The sequence below is a fragment of the Fukomys damarensis genome, unplaced genomic scaffold (assembly GCF_012274545.1).
Source record: "Fukomys damarensis isolate Sample0158 unplaced genomic scaffold, DMR_v1.0_HiC HiC_scaffold_36, whole genome shotgun sequence".
In the NCBI taxonomy this organism is placed as follows: Eukaryota; Metazoa; Chordata; class Mammalia; order Rodentia; family Bathyergidae; genus Fukomys; species Fukomys damarensis.
Window position 1 is genome coordinate 11,205,111 of NW_022900948.1, and position 12,157 is coordinate 11,217,267.

Consider the following 12,157-nt stretch of genomic DNA (forward strand, 5'->3'; position numbering starts at 1 on the left):
TTTTTTTTTTTTTCCCTCATTGAGTTTATTGGTACATTTTAGGTATACAGTACAGTTACATTCATTACTGGGATCTTGTACCTTTACATGACAGCTCTTGGTTCTCATTTTTCCCCCTTGTCCCTGGAGGATTGAGATGGCTTCTTTTCAGCTTTTTTTCCAGTGTTGGGGATCAAACCCAGGGCCATGGGACACTTTACCCCTGAGCTGTATCCCCCTAGCCTAGAGTGGATTCTTTCTGGAGTGTGTAGCCTCGGATGTGAAAAGGGACACTAAGGTACAAGAAAAGAGGTAAGAAAGGGGGCAGTTATGACATATTTAGAGGTGGGAGGGGCAGAAAGTGGAGGAAATTCACACTCATTAACCTCACACTTTTTTTCCTGTGAGGTGGCATGTGACAAGGTCTTCGTATTGACAACACATCACTTGAGATGAGGGAAGATGGTGCTGCTGGAAAAGGGAATAGCTGTAACTAGAAAAACAAAAAACAAAGTCTTTGTAAATAGGGAGGAGTGAAAGAGTTGAAGGGAGGGCAGGGGAGGACTGGGGGTGGGGGAAGAACCAAGATAGATTACCTAAAGGTACAAATTTCCAACAATGAATGTCATTACATTGTATATCTAAAATGTACCAATAAAATTAATTTTAAAAAAAGAAGAGGGAAGTCAGTTTCCATCCGTTGTGAATACAGATGATAAACTTTAGGTGGATTGACTGACCTAGCTGTGTCTTTTTCTTCAGCAAGGCTTAGTTGCATCGTGCTGAGGATTTGGGGTTTTGCAGGGTGAGGTAGGAGAAGGAGGGAAGTGGCGGGGGAGGTGGAAGAGGAGGAGGCAGGACATGAAGGGAGAGGATTGTTGGGCTGTGAGGGGCTGGAGGCCTCAATGAGGTGGAAGACAGGTTTGGTGAAAGGCAATGTGTAAAAGCACTAAAGAAATAAAAGCATATTTCAGAGCCTCAAACATTGGATTTTGAGATTTCTGAGATGGGAACTTTCTTGCTAATGACAAGATTCAGGACATGGCCACAAAAGGAAATGGAAATGGAGTGGAGGGGAAATGGAGGAAATCATGGAATTTTGGAGTAAATACAAGTAAACATAGCCGCACAGAGACACATAAATGTGGAGCCTGAACAGTCAGAGAACAAGTTAATCTACAATTAGAGTACAATTACAGTAAACCTAGCCTCTTGCCCCCTCAGGCTTCTCTGAAGCAGCACGTACTGAGCGATCGTAACATTCTTGCAGGCTAAACTACACATAAAAGTAAGTACTGTAATATGCACACCTTTGATGTGAAGCACACATATTTCTTTCCAATAGCCTGTGACCCTTTTCTTGGAGTTGATGCGTGCAGTTGTCCTTATTTCATGCCGTATGAACCTTCTGTGAGGTCCAAAGTAGTGGAACACTTCAAATTGGCTCCTTCAATGTGTAACTATGAACACAGTACAGGACCTCCTGTGAGATGCACGAGCGCAAGCTGACCTAAAGAACGCCTACCTGGGCCTCTTGTGTTGATCACCCCATACCCTTGACATGCCCTCAAACCTTTATGAAAACCCCATTTTCACCCTGAGGATTCAGTCTTCTCTCGGACTCTCCCACTGCTCTCTTGCAGTGTGTCAATCAACTGTTGTTTTTCTATATTCCCTGATTATTGGTAAGTTTTGTTGTTGTTTTTTTTTGTTTTTTTTTTTTTAATCATTCACAACACTAGGCCTTTCCTACTCTGCATCTCACAAGGCAACACACATCAGATACACCCAGACATGGAATACAGACATACATGCAAGGGCACACAGGCACACAGCACAGCAGACACACACAAATTCTGGATATAAGACACAAGGTAGACCCCTCCCTCTTCTCCCTCCCCTATACAACACAGAGAGGTAATGCAGGGCCAGTAGGGACACGCATACACATACAGATAAGAATTCATATATTGAAAGCCATGTATAATCATATGACAGACATGGAAACTTTGACGCACACACCACAGTCCTGTGACTTAAGGGAGTTAGATTTTCCTCTGGGTATTGTTTTTCTTGTTGACTTTGGCTACTATGGCATCCACGTGGCACAGCCACAGTTCTTAGGAAAAGGACGGAAACCTGAAACTCCTCCTAAGTTAGGAACAAAGACCTTGGTTCAGCACAGCCTTACCTCACCAGGCCACGATGTCTGCTCCTACCTGGAACTGACATTCAGCTCAGATGCTACCCCAGGACTCTCGCTGAAGGGAAACAGAGTGCCCCTAGGGCAGCTGGCCCAAGATAAGCAGATACCTTCCCCAAGCCAACCATCTCTTTCCCGGACAACCTAGATTTACCCTATAGAGCAGCCTGCTAGGGAAAGGGCTCGAGGGTGAGAAAAAGTGAAACGGGAGACAGGTTAAGACCAAGGCTTCAGCCAGAGGAAAATGAAAGGGGCAAGGTGGGGAGTGACACGTTGAAATTTCCATTTGAGAGCTCCCAACTTGGTGCATAATAAAAATGCGCTGGTAGCTTCCTGTAGGAGAGACTGGAAACCAGCAGACTGTCTATGTGGCAGGAAATTTAATGAGGGGCATCTGATCAGGTAAGAGAGGGCAGGGAAGCCAGGCGTGGTGGTACACACCCATAATCCTAGCACTCTGGGAAACTGAGGCAGTTTCTTAAATTCAAACCCAGCCTAGACTACTTAGCAATTTAGCAAGACTCTGTCTCAAAATAAAAAATAAAAGAGCTGGTGTTGTTGCTCAGTATGAAGACTCTGGGTTCAATCTTCAGTATTACTGGGTGTAAAGTGGTTTCTAGAGCCAAGAATAATATCAGTGTAAGTAGAGAAATGGAAATGGCCAGGAAAAGCTGGCCAGAGCCAGGGCCATAGGCTTTCCTCACACTAATTAAAACCATGAGGCAGACACAGAAAGGTAATTTACTAATCTCCTGTGAAAAATACTTGTTTGAAGATGGAAAATCTATTCATCAACAAGGATTCTCATCTGCGTACAAATATACTCTAGTAGCTTTCAGTCTTAAAATTCTTCCCTGACCCAGATCATTCCACTTCATAGCTCACTTAATTTTCTGCTTTCCTTCATCGACAAACTTTCAGAAAGAATTCCTCTCAAATGCTATTCCACAATGACTTACATCTACCATCCCAAAAAGCCTTCTCATGTCAAGGTCATTGATGATTTCATGTTGCCAAATCCAACAGGCACACTCAGGTCCTCATCTATAGAAAAATGAGTTAAGTAGAATTTCACTTTTCGAAACTCGGCCCAGTTCTCTCAGTGAAGACCACTGAAAAATACAAAATAAATTTACCTGAAAGCACAGAAGAAATAATAAATGGGTGCTTGTGACTGCTTCCCCTGGGGGTATCTTTGTCAATAGATGACTATGAGGTAAGTGACTTTTTAGAACTGAAACAAAAGGTGAGGGGTTAATGGCTGAGAACTTTCCAAAACAGAGGAAAGGTATCAAGCCACACATTCAGTTATTTCTAGAAATCCTAACAGAATAAATAAAATGACACATATACCTGAGCACATCAGGGTAAAGCTGCTCAAAACCAGTGACAAAGAAAAAAAAAATCTAAAAAGCAGATAAAGGGAAAAAAAAGATGCACTACATTAAAAAAATCAATAATAAAATGAATACATGACTTCTCACCAAAAACAGTAGAAGCCAGCAGGCAGTAGAATTACACTTTTGAAGTACTGAAAAAAAACAATAACTAGACCACTTGCCTTCTATGTATGAGGCCCTAGATTCAATCTCTAGCACTGCAAAACGAAACAAAAAAACCCTACAACTATTTTTTTGTTTTTTTGAAACAGGGTCTCACTATGTAGTTGAGACTGACCTGGAACTCACTATGTAGCCCAGGCTGGTCTCAAACTAACAGCGATCCTCCTGCCTCAGCCTCCCGAATGCTGGGATTATAGGCATGTGCCACCACGCCCGGCAAAACCCTACAAAATTTAATTTCTATACCCAGGAAAAATATCCTTATGATGAATAGAACTCTGCTTTTGTTTTTTGTTTTTGGTGGGGTTTTTTTTGTTTGGGTTTTTTTTTTTTTTTTTAGTACCTGGGATCAAACTCAGAACTTTGTGCTTGTGAAGCAGGTGGTGGAACCACTGAGCTAAATCCCCAACCCAGGACTGTGATTTTTTTTTTAAACACTGTAAATAGAGGAGCTGGGGCTATTAGTCAGTGGTAAAGTGCTTGTTTAACATGAAAGATACCCTAGTGTTTAGTACTCAGCATTAAAAAAACAAAATAATCTGGAAACAAAAACATAAGAAACAATTAGAGGAATCTGAACATTGACTATTTGATATTAAGAAATTTAGTTCTTTATTTACATATATGTGTTTAAGAGTATTTATCTTTTAGTTTCCAGATACTCAAATATTTTCAGATAAATATTGTGATGCCAGAAATTTGCTTCAAAATTATCTGAGACTGGGTAGGAACTAGGTGTAGTGAAACAAGTTGGAGAGGTGTTATAAATTACTGAAGGTAAAAATGATGGCTACAAGCTGGGGATTTTTCTCAGCGGCACTACACCTGCCTTGCAAGCGCAAGGTCCTGAGTTCGACCCCTGGTTCCAAAAATTGTGGCTACAGAGTTCATTATTTTAGTCTCTTGATGTTTGCATATGTTTGAAATTTTTCTTTGTTTTTGTTTTTTTGTTTTGTTTTTTTGGTACCGGGGATTGAACTCGGGTCCTTGCGCTTGCAAGGCAGGCCACCGAACCGCTGAGCTAAATCCGCAGCCCTCTTTGTTTTTGTTTTTGAGAAAATGTCTCACATAAGACTTGAACTTGAAATCTTTCTGCCTCAACCTAAGTGCTGGGATTATAGGTGCACACCACCACATTAAAATTAAATATTCCACTCTACAAAGTTTAGAATGGAAGAAAAATGAAAAAGAATGGAAGTAAAGATGTTTTTAGACAAACAAAAAATGAGAAACAGTTGCTGGTATAAAATCCCTATGAAGAAATTTTAAAAGCTATAAATCAGAACAGAGAGGATTATATCTTGTTTATAGTCTGAAGGCTTAATGTTTTATTTATTTATTTGGTACTGGAGATTGAACCCAGGGTCTCTCACATAGGCTGTGTTGTAAAGATATCAAGTCTCAGGCCAGGGGTATAGCTCAATGGTAGAGCTTTTGTGTAGCATATACAAGGACCTGGGTTCAATGCCCAACACCAAAATAAAGAATAGGATATAATGTCTCCTGATAAGTAAGCCACAGACTCACCATTTCAGTCAAAATGTCAACAAGTAGGGTAAAGGTGGTGGGTTTTCTTTTTAGATGGGAAAAGGTATCTCACCATGTTGCCCAGACTAGCCTCAAACTCATGGGCTCAAGGGATCCTCCTGCCTCAGCCTCCTGAGTGGCTAGGTCTACAGGTATGTGACCATGTCTGGGATTTTTTCTTTTGGTGGATCTTGGCAAATGAATTATAAAGTTCATATGGAATCACAAGAGCTTAGACATTTCATAAAGAAAAAAATAAGAAGCTATACTTAATACAATATGGTAGTGGAACAAGGGTGGCTTGATAGGGGTGGATAGATGCATTGATTGATTGATTGAATGATGAAAATGAACTAGAATAAAGTCCAAAAATAGCTCATCATGGATGTGGGCACTTGCTTTATGATGAAGCTGGCCTTGCAAACAGTGGGGAAAGATCAACAGTCTTTTCTATTAATGGGACTGGCATAATTGGATGTCTGTATAGAAAAAAGCAATTTTCCCAAAGTACCACAGAGGCAAAAACCAGGTCTTTGAACCCAAATGTGTCTGCTTTAGAATTCATATCCTTTACACTCTGGCAACTGCCTTGTCATCTCCCAAAGCTAACGAGAGTGCACACCCATGTACGTACACACACACACACACCCATGTACAGTTATAGAAGTGCTTTGTGAGCAGAAGTGCTGGGAGCATCTGCTGTGGGAAGCCCTGGCAGTCACCTCGTCTCGTGAAGTGCAGCTGGTGCCTAAGCACCTAGAACCCCTGGACAGGGGGCCTAGAACAGGAGACTGACCTTTCTGCCTAGGTGCTCAGGACTGAAGTCCTATAGCACAGTAATGGATGGATGCTCTGAGGTCCCCTTTGGGGGACCACGTTTGGGAGAAAGCTGGAGCCAGGCCACCAGAGACCCTCAGGACAAGTTTGATGTCCCACTTGGAAGCTGAACTTTTTGTTTTGGCAGCTACAGTCTAGAAGTGAGGCAGACTGAGGAAGGAAAAGCAATAGGCCTTTCAGGAAAACTTGCAGCAAAGGCCTACTTCCTTTTGCCATGCCCTTGGAGCTGTCCCTTCATCCTTCCTTCCCTCTTTGATTTCCTGGGTTAGCAATGAAGACCTTTGTTTTGGCCTTGAGGCCTTCAGGGAGGATGAGAGTCCTATTTCAGTCATCCAGCAGCAACTTTAAACTGGCTCAAAGGCTGGAAGATCAAAAACGCACTGAAGAGTTTTCTTAGAATCACAAACTGTTAACTCTGAAGGTGCCTCACAACCTGCCTACCCAGTTTCTAGACAAGAATACAAGGAGATGATCTGACTATGGTCACTCAGGACCAACCTGAGTCCAGGGGCTTTCTCTGTTCTCTCTACAGCCTGCACCCTTCCAGAGTGAGGTATCCCTAGCAGGGTGTACCCTTGCCTCAGGGATGGAGAGAGGCCAGGGAAGGGCTTCGCAATCCTTGTTTTCAGTGAAGAAAATCCCTGAACGGTCTCCTGGAAGTTGTGGGCAGTGAATCTGTGAGAGAGAGTAAGTATAAGACAGAGAGAATGTCCACAGCCACCAGGGCTGACTCCCTCAACCAAATATACAAAGAGCCGTGCCCCAGGCCCTGGGAGAAACACACAGCATAGTTACAGACAGTGTCCCAAGCTGGTACTAATGGCCCAGGCTGGAGTCTGAGATACTTGCACAACAAACAAATGGGTCATAGGAGAGATTTCTCCCATCCTCATCACACAGTTCTGCTGTCTCAATTCCACAGTCTCATTGTGGCTAGGTAAGCGTCTATCCAGAGTGAACCACATGAGACGCACATTACTGAAGTCTGGAGTTGATGAGATTAAACCTACTGGTCTGTTTTTTAGAGCTCTGGGTTCAGTCTGTCTGAAAATCATGAATCATAAAAACAAACCACAGCCTCTGGTTTCACTTAGGAAACTACCATTGTTGAGAGCACACAGAGGGTAGGGAACAGTGTGGCAATTGCCCATGTTTCAGAAGACAGGCGAGGTGTCCAGAAGTTAAGGGAGAGCTGAGCAGGGGGTCCGGGGCTCAGTGGACCTGTCTCTCAGTTCCTGCAGACATAGGAGGGTACTGTGCTGAACACCAGCTGTTGGCCTGAGGCAGGAATGGGTCCAAGAGGATGAAGGAGCTATGTTATCTGTGAATCAAGCACTGGTGTTGCTCACTGTTTCTTCCAGAGGCAGAAAGTTCCATCTCTCCAGGTCCACGTGGGTATCCTCAGCCCTGAGGGGACATCCCCCCACCCCCACCTTCTTGCATTTCTCAGGATAAGTTGTCACATGTCTTCCGGGCAGAAGCATCATTAATGCCCCCAGAACAGGAGCTAATGCTGCCAAGTTACCTGGTTCCCAAGACCTCTAAAACTATAAAAGGAAGACAAAACAAAGTGTCACACTCCTATAATCCCACTCTGTGGGAGGCTGAAGCGGGGGATCACAAATTCAAACCCAATCTGGGCAATTTAGTGACTTAGTGAGATCCTGTCACAAAAAAGTGTAGCTGGGGGGCTGGGGATTTGGCTCAGTGGTTCTGCTGCCTGCCTTGCAAGTGCAAGGACCAGAGTTCAATCCCTGGTACCGAAAAAAAAAAAAAAGTAGCTGTACCGTACATGGGGATGTAGCTGGAACCAGGGCTTCCTCTGTTCCTCCTGGCACCCATGCTCTGTGTGAGGAGCTGGTTTAGTGGCCAGATCCCTGGGCTAGGTCTATAGGAGTCAAGGTCAGGTGCTAACCCGTGTGACCCTGTGCAAGTCACGTGACCTCCCTGAACCTAGGTTCCCGGTGCTGGGGATTCTTGTAACGAATAATAAAACACAGAGCAAGTAGGAACATTCTGAGTGTGCTGGGAAGGGGTGAACCCAGGGCAAGGGATTACAAATGGCACAGTTTCAGAGTCCACCTGCACCCTCCTCCCCACAGCTTTACCTTTGATAAAGTTGGGAACTAGAGTTGGGACCTTGGAGCTGGCCTGTCCCTTTTGCTGCTGTCATCAGGTAAGTCCAAAAGTGCTGCAGCTGGGCGCGCGTGGTGGCACATGCTTGTAATTCCAGCACTCAGGAGGTGAGGCAGGAAGGAGACCTTGAGTTCAAGTCCAGCCTGAACTCTGCAGTGAGACCTTGTCAAAAAAGAAAAGGAAAAAAAAAAAAAAGAAAAGAAAAAGAAAAAGAAAGGAAGGAAGAACAGCAAAACAAAGGTGCTTCCGCCAAAGCAAAAAGATGCCTCCACAGGCAGCGAACACTCTGAAGACCCCTCTCATGGCCCAAAGGCCCTGACTAGATTAACCTCCAGCCACTTGCCCTGTCTAACAATGAGAGCTCCAGCTGGCTGGGCTTCAAGGAACTGAGCAGGTGGGGCAGGGCTGGGCACTCAGTCTTTGGAACCCCACCAAAAAGGACCCAAGGATAGAAGGATGTGCTCATGCTGGTCACGGCCTGGCACATGCCTCCCAGGCAGGGAACAGGTCCAGGAGCACCGGCCGATTGTCCAGCATTCACATCTGGCCCGGAAATGAGTCTCCAGCAGCTCCAGGCTCAAAGCTATGTTAAAATCCAGATGTCAGGGTTTCCCTGGGAGCTCTGGATTGTGGAGCCAAAGCTCTACTGGCAGTGGAGTCCCTTTCACTTCCTCCCAGGCTTCTGTTGTTTCCAGGGCCCTGGTCAGGTGTCTCCAGCCAAATTTGCCCCTCCAGAGCCAGGGCAGAGTACTCCATTCCCAGGCTTCTCTACACCTTAGTGGTTTTATTATGCAAGGGTAACAGGTACAATCTGAGGCTTCAGCTGAACTCAGAAAAGAGTGGCAATAAACGCCATAACTTTTTCTAAATCTGAGAAAGCTACTAGAACCCCACTCCACTCCCCACCCCTTGTTGACCTCCTGTTCAGCCTCCTCTACCATTCCTTCATGGGAGAAAGCCCTCTGGGAGCAACCCAAGTCTTCCCGGACCCCTTTCTCTAAAGGGGATCAAACCAAGGGCTCACTCCCCACGAGGCCAGTACTCTATACAAAGGCCTCAGCCCTTGGCAGCTGCTGAAATACTGAAAGTTGTTACCCCACTGTGGGGCACCCAGAACAAGAACCTGGCCCCAGTCTGTGCCAAGAAGGGAAAGATCATTCCCACGTTTTTACTCATGGATCTGCTTCTACAAATAATTATAGAGTAACTTCTGCACTAAATTATTCATATATTTATTTCCCTACCATATATGAAAATGTCATTTTATAGATTGCTCTTCTCCTTTGCACCCCTTTTCTATCAATAAATGTAGAGCCACTTAATGCTCAGTGGTTGCATAATACTTGTTTGAATGTAGTTCATTTCACTTAGCTCAGCCCCCTGCTGATGGTGGCTTCCTACTCTCCAGGGTTACAGGCAGCACTAGGGCTTGTACCCATACATATGAAGGCAGGCAGTAAATTGTTCTCTTAGACTAAATTCCTAGAAACTGAGTGGCATCTGGGCATAGATCCACTTTTAAGACTTCTCTATTCCCAACTCCAGTCACAGTCCGTCTCTCCAGAGTGTCCTGTCTACCCTACCAGTTCTGACGCAGAACTTGGGCTGTCCCTGCTGATACCAGGGAGCCTTCCTTTCCATGTCACCTTCACACAACCTGTTCAGCTTATTCTCCATGTCTTCATCCCCAGGTATAATTTATGCCCAGCTTGATTGTTTCTTCCTTTCAATAGCCTCCAGCCCAATCCTTAGTTTCTGACAATAAGAAAGGAGAACTACTCATTATTCTTGCTCTACTAAGGACACCCTTGAGTCTGGGTCTCACCTTCTCCGCCCAAGTCCCACAAGTGTCTAAGGGATATTACCTACATCGGATCTTTGCCACAGCCTAGGCTCCATAGGAAACATCTTCTGTCTTGGGAAAATATAGCAACTGCCAAGTCAACCCTCTGGAAGAGTGTTAGCTGGATTCAGCAACCAAATTGCGTCCCCATGACATTTCAGTCCTCAGGCAGTGTGTCTCAAATTGCCAGTCCACCTCCTTTAAATCCCTTGGTAGATCCTGACTAACTGCCATTCTCTGCTACCTCCAGAGTAGAACAGATGACATCAAGCCTTGACCTCTGGGAGCCTTCCTATTTGATTTTTTTAAATTGTGATAAAATAGGGCCGGGCATTTGGCTCAGTGGTTCCGCTGCCTGCCTCGCAAGCGCAAGGACCCGAGTCTGATCCCCAGTACAAAAAAAAAAAAAAAAAAAAAAAAAAAAAAAATGTAAAAAAAAAAAAAAAAAAAAAAAAAAAAAAAAAAAAAAAAAAATTGTGATAAAATATACATAACATAAAATTTATCATTGTAACCACTTTTAAAATATATACTTTAGTGGCAGTTAATACTTTTCTCTTGTTATATTACCATTACCACCATCATCTCCCCCAACTAGAATTTTGCATTCTTGGAACACTAAGTCCCTATTCTCCTCCTCTCCAGCCCAACTACCATTCTACTGTCAATGAATTTGACCACTCTGCGTGACTCATATACAATAACCTACAGTTGTTATCTTTTTGTGACTTACTTTGCTTAATATAATGTCCTCAAAATTCATTCATGTTGTAGTGTATATCAGAACTTCCTTCCTTTTTAAGGCTGAATAACCTTCCTTCGTATGTGTACACATTTTATCCAATCATCCATTGATGGATACTTGAGTGTTTCTTTTTAGCTATTGTGAACAATGCTGTGATGATCTGTTCAGATCCTTGCTTTGGTTTCTTTGGGGGTATACACCTGGAAGGAGAATTGTTGGATCTCGTAATTCTGTTTAATTTTTTTTTTGAGGAGTTGCCATGCCATTTTCCGGGGGCAATGTACCATTTTACATTCCCACCAGCACATTCAAATTTCTGTACGTCTTTGCTGACATGTATTTCCTTTCTGTTAATAACAGCCATCTTAATGGGAATGCATCATTGTTTTTAACTTTGCATTTCTATTGGGAGTATTTTTTTTTTTTTGAGGTAGGGCTTCTTAGAGTCAAAAACTCCCAGATCCTTCTAAAGTAGGGTAGATGGTCCAGTTGAAAGGACTCTTGATATTGAGGTGATTCCTACACCATCCTTCTCCCAGGAGCTAAAGAGAGACTCAGCTACCCCTTCTCCCATCCCTCTGCTTCTCCTTCAGGTCTCCTGAGTGTTCTGGAGCCTGCTGAGCTTGCTAGGGGATGATCAGCAAGTCTGAGTTGTATAAACCTAAGGGAGAACTAACGAGAGGAAGAAGAATGGAGATGAAGAAGTGCCTCTGAAGGGCAGCAGTCAGCATGGCGAGAAAGTCTGCCAGGTGCCTAGACAGCCATCAACTGGAAGAGGGTGATGGCACCAACAACAACATCCATCCCTCCTTTGCCAGGTAGAACTGTGATTGTTATTCACCCTTTGGTGCCCAAGGAAGCCCTGTGAAGGAGAGAGGGAGCACTCAGAGATGGTTCTGCTATTTTTGCAAGTGATGACCCAGCTAGGTGTGGTGGTGCACGCCTGTAATCCCAGCACTCCAGAGGCTGAGGCAGGAGGATCACCAAGAGTTTGAGGCCAGCTTGGACTACATAGTGAGTCACTGTCAACAAAAAAAAAAAAAAAAGAGAAAGAGAGAGAGGCACAAATGAAGACCCAGAGATGCAGTGATTACCTTCAGGATAACAGGAATAGTCTCAGGATCAAAAGGAAAGCCCAAGAACAAGGGTACTTCTTACAGGGGAGGGTGCAGAACTATAGAGAGATCAAGGGTGGATTCTGAGAACAAGTCACAAAATAAAAGAGTTAACAGAGGCCCAGAAAGGGAAAACAACTTGCGCAGAGTCACCCAGCAAGCAGGAATGCAGAGCTAACGTTAGGGACTTTTGTCTGTAGAGCCCCTTCC